The following is a 5,704-nucleotide window of genomic DNA, read 5'->3' on the forward strand; positions in this document are numbered from 1 at the left end:
CCCCAGAAATTGTAGTTATGGTTTAAATAAGATTGTTTTTAACCTTTTTTTTTTTTTTTTTTTTTTGAGGTAAGACTTCTTGTAAGCCACTCTGGTCTGTAACTTACTATAAAGCTGAGAATGGTCTTTGACCTCTGATCCTGCTGTCTGTACTTCCCAAGTGCTGGGATTACAGGTGTGTTCAACCACACCTATCTTTGATTGATAAACTGTTTTGTGCAATGATGTTTTCAAAGTAATCAATGAGCTAAATATATATTGGGGAAAACATTTTAATCAAATTTATTGAAAACAGGCTATATCTTTAATTTTCATGCACCTTGGACCCAGGAATAGCTACAAGATTGGATTCTACATCTATCTATCTATCTATCTATCTATCTATCTATCTATCTATCTATCTATCTATCTATCTAACTATCTATCTATCTATCTATCTATCTATCTATAGACAATCTCTTTTTAAATTTTATTTTACTTTTAATTTATTTTTTACACTCCATATTACATTCCCCATCCCCACCCCCATCTACCCTCTGACTGCTCCATATTCCACCTCATCCTGTCTCCATGTGGATGCTCCCACCCTGACTCCACCTGACCGATCAACTCCCTGGGGCCTCCAGTCTCTTGAGGGTTAGGTGCATCATCTCTGAATGAGCACAGACCTGGAAGTCCATTTAGAGATGATCTCTTACATGAAAAGCTGGCTTCAAAATCTTGATCTTTTTGCTTCTGGTTTTTTAGTGTTGCAATAATGCATGCACTCCTTAGCACCTAGCTTGCTACATTTCTGAAGAAGGGGCCTAGGGGCCTATACAATTAATCAGAAAGCAAATTTCCCTGAAAGTCATGCTGGCACTGTTTTCATTTTGTGTATTTGGTGTTTGTTTTAGAGTCAGTCAAAAAAGGCTGATAAGAGATTAACCTTAGAGAATGGTCCCTTGTGCTTTCTTTCAGTGCCTTCAAGAGAGATAGTCGCCCCATTCAACTTAACCACTTACAAGCTTGGGGAGCTTCATAGGATGTGGCACGGTGTTCCAGGTAAATAAAAATCCAATATCTAAGAACTGAGAGGGCAAAAGAAAAGGTGTAGAAGATAATGAAGAAATCATCCTATTAATTAATTAATTAATTTGTTTGTTTGTTTTACAATGAAGTCAAAACCTCGTCTCTAAAACTCTAAAACTTTCACAGTACATTTGGTTATTGAATATTGGCTTCTGGGCTTGACTTTACATTAACTAAAGAAATTTTTTGCCAATTTTCACATTATTAGAAATTCATGTGGTTCTTTTTTTCATACCCACTCTGGTAAAATTTATCAAATGCAATGTATATTCATCATGCTTACTATCCCTGCTCAGTTATGACAAAGGTACCAGTGGATACTAGGGGATATCACATAACCAAACAGCAAAAAGATATCACATTGAAGACATAATCAGGAATTGCTTGACTGTGCTTTCCCACTTCCTTATTTTTGTTTCTACACTGAATGGCAAACAATATATCCCACTTCCTCTTTTTCTTCTACAACCTAGTTATAGCTCTGTTTTATTTGAGGTCAATCAAATAGTTCCCTTCATTTAGAGGTCTATGTGACCTCAATGTAGGTGGCTAAATTCTTCTCCATCGGGTTGCCTGAGACACATCAATGAAAGTGGACATTTCAAAACTACGCTTTTATCCAGAAGGCAATGAAAAGTGAGTTTTAGTTGTTTCCCAAATGTTTCTCAATGTAAAGACCACACCCTTTTATAGTTTACTGGTATATTGGTATCTTTTCTATTGTTATGATAAAAACACAATTGCAACCAATAAAAGAAAGAATTTAGTTAAGCTTACTTTCCAGAGCTTCAGGATACTGAAGCAAAGCATGGTAGCAGGAAAAGCAGAGAGCTCACATCTCAAAATGTAAGCAGGAGGCTGAGAACACATTGGCAATGGTAGGAGTCTTTTGAAACTTCAAGCTTTCCATCAGTGACACATCTCCTCCAACAAGGCCACACCTCCTAATCCTTCCCAAACAGTTCCACCAACTGGGACCAAGTATTCGAATATGTGAATGTATGGAAGCCATTTTCATCAAACCACCACAGTTATATTTATCCAATAAAAACCAAACAAAACCCCCCAAAACTAGCTTGGAATAATAAGCACATAATCTAATGGGTTTTATTTATAGCTATATGAAAGAAAAATAAAAATTCAAAAGTTATATTAGTGGTTAAGAATTAAGCAAAACATATGACTTTCTGTTGATGATGCCTGAAGATTAGTTATCGGCCATGGATGTCTAACAAGAGACACAGATGTTTTAAAAATCTTCATAGGGGAGAATGATCATATTCCAGGAATTTGTCTTTTGGCATTATGGTTTTTAATCTTTAGAGATTATCCATTCATCTGTTCCCAGGAGAAAGAAGACAAACCTTTTTGCAACTCTCTAAATATCCATTAAAAACAGAAACATAAAAAATGAAAACAATCTCATAACGTTTGTGGAAAGTTAAAACATTTTCTAGGGAATCCACCTGGTTTTAAATGACATGCTTTCAAAGCTCTTAGTTTGATGGTCAGGATGAGGAGTTGACAAATATTTGTACTTCTCAAATATCCTCTAGGTCATATTGCTGGCCTTTAACTTTTGAGCCCATAAAGCAAGAGCCAGGGGTGTATATCCACCTACAAACAATTAAATAGTATTACATCAAGCGTAGGAATGTATTCTCTTAACATGAACTTTTATTTCAGTGGAAACATCGAATGGTAATGTTTTTCCTGCAGAGAGCTTTACAGAAGGCAGCAACATGAAGCATAGAAGCTGGGATGTTCTTCTGCCCTGTATCTCATGATTTCCATGTACCTGCCAGCTTTAGGAACCTCACATGTCTTCACCTTGGTAATCCTCTTAACAGTGTATGAAGTTGTTGCTAATTATCCTGTCCTCGTTAAATATAAGGGAAGGGTGCAAAAGATCCTAACTGCTCTGCCCAAGGTTGCAAAGTCATGGAGTTGAAGAGTTGGCATTTTGAATCCAGGAACTGATACACAGCCCCGTGAGGCTGTATGCCTTCTTCCTCATAGTTCAAATGAGCAAATGAGCGCAGTGTTCCTTTTCTTCACATAATCTCAAATGAATTTATTTTATAAAATGGGACAGCAGGGCAGGAGAAGGGTTAAGGAGAGATCTAATTAACACTGGTTGTCCTATAGGAGGAACAACAATATGAAATAAGCAGTACCCCCCCCCCCCAGAGCTTATGTCTCTAGTTGCATATGTAGCAGTGGATGGCCTAGTTGACCATCAATGGAAGGAGAGGCCCTTGGTCTTCCGAAGATTATGTGCCCCAGTACAGGGAAATGCCAGGGCCAGGAAGCAGGAGTGGGTGGGTTGGGGAGCAGGGCAGGGGAAGAGTATAGGGGATTTTCAGGATAGCATTTAAATTGTAAATGAAGAAAATATCTAATAAAATAAGTATAATAATAATAACAACAACACAAAAAGAGTTTATTTGGGAAGCAGTCAGGTTCAGACCAGGAAGGGGATGAAGTCTGGATTGTCAAAAAGAATTAAAGAATAAAAATAAATATATTTAAAAAGAAAAAAATAACAATGGTTGTTTAAAAAATCAAGTTTAAATATACTTTTATAAGTAGTTGGTTAATATCATCTTAAATATATACACTTAAATATATAGCATTGGAGTTCTTTACAATTGGTGGTTATTGGGGAGGAGAAGGATCACTATTGTTAAGAATGTGGCTCCTGGTATGTTGACTGAACATGGATGGTCTCACATGTGAACTGGCAGCTCAAATTGGACTCTGGGTTATAAAAATTAGGAAAAGGAGGACACAATGTTTAGAGGACATGTTAAAAATGAATTCAGGGTCATAAAGAAAGAGACCATGCCAACTGCCACAGAGCAACACTTTGCTCTTGTTCAGGACGGTGGGCTCCTCACCAGAGCGGAGGAGCAAGTCCCCAGCCCAGCCTGAGATGGAATGTGCGCTGGGTTTTCATTCTGTCTCAGGTGGTTACTCTGTCCTTTCCCCACTGGCTGAGACCTGATCTCAGTCTTTCAAGACTGGCTAGTTTTAAAGGGATCAACAAAGGAAATGAAGAGGGAAGGCTCAATCACTTCAGTATGAGAACACTTCAGCAAAGCATTTGTGTAAACAAACGTCTTATAAAGAGTTACACATTTACAGAAAAGTCCTACAAAGTGGGGGAGATAAAAATATTTTAGTTCCTTGTTTTCAGCACATTTTATAATATTTGATAACAATGATTAATATTTAATGTTTCTTGCAAGAGAAAATATAGGAGGTGTTGGAGGAAGTAATAGGTGATAAATACAATCAAAATATACTATATGTGAAATTTTCAGAGATTAATAAAATATGTATGTATTTAAAATGTGAAAGAAAAAATTTAAATAGTGGTGATGATTATGAGGAAAATGAAGGATGTAAGAAGATGGAAAGGAATATTTTTGATAAGGTATTAGAAAAACTCACTCAGCTGATATTTGAGCAGCAACGTGACAGATTTCAAAGATAGACAAGTATAAAATCTAGGGAATAGAATTCCATATACAAGAAACATTAAATATAAATGATAATTTTGTTCTTTTGTGATTGTAGCTTTTTCTAAGAGTGGAAAATAAGGGGAAATAATCTGACCTTGTTTATTTTTAGTTTTCCACTTTAATTTGTATTAAGAACAGACCATGGTAGCTAAAAAGTGAAATCAAAGATGTCAGTTTTTTGAAGGTAGGACCATTGCCAAGTTGTATAAGAGGATTATTTGTAGAAAAGAAAAAGAATCAAGGATGATTATTAAGTGAAATTAGCTGGCTGAATAATGGTTTTAATAACTTGCCTGAGTAGAGGGTGAACTTGAAGCTTCAGAGGTTGATCTTTATTGCTTTGGAGAGAGATTTTTGTGCAGAAGAAAGGAGAGAGATGGGATAGAAACTAGAAAGGATGTGAACACACACATATCTATTTTGTAGGGTCTATTGACCATACATATGACCTAAGTTTGCGACAAAAAATTGAGCAGGTGATGAAGCAGAGCATAAATGTGATTGTTTGGAAATTAGATCCTTGATCAAATAAGAGAAGTGAGAAAGGCTGTGTGGTAACAGGAATTGCCTGGCCTACTGACATTTAGTATAATAAGAGAGTTTGTACACAAGATGGTAGCAGTGGGGTACACAGCACAGACTTTAAAAATAGCTTTGACTTTACAAGTTACATAAATTAAGGAGGATAATTAGAAAGGAAGTTGAGAGGATACTTTTTATTTGTGATAGAAAAGTAACTTGTCACAAACTAGAGTACAATTTATGGGAAATGTTTGATGCACGCAAAAACTTGGGTTTGCAAACTTAAGATGAGACCTCAGGGTGTTTGTTTATTTTCTAGTCACATTTATCTGTACTGTACAGTGATAGAGTTAATATGAGTTGGGGTGCAAGGTCTTTCAACATAAGTCTATACTAGTAAGAGAACTGAAATTGTGTGCTGAAAAAAGAAAAAGAAAAAAAGAAGAAAAAGAAAAAGGAAAAGGAGAAGGGAGGGGAGGGGGAGGGAAGAGGAGGGGAGGGGAGGGGGAAAGGGAAAAGGGAAAAGGGAAAAGAGAAAAGGGAAAAGGGAAAAGGGAAAAGGGAAAAGGGAAAAGGGAAAAGGG

This window comes from Mus caroli, chromosome 10 (genome assembly GCF_900094665.2).
Source record: "Mus caroli chromosome 10, CAROLI_EIJ_v1.1, whole genome shotgun sequence".
In the NCBI taxonomy this organism is placed as follows: domain Eukaryota; kingdom Metazoa; phylum Chordata; class Mammalia; order Rodentia; family Muridae; genus Mus; species Mus caroli.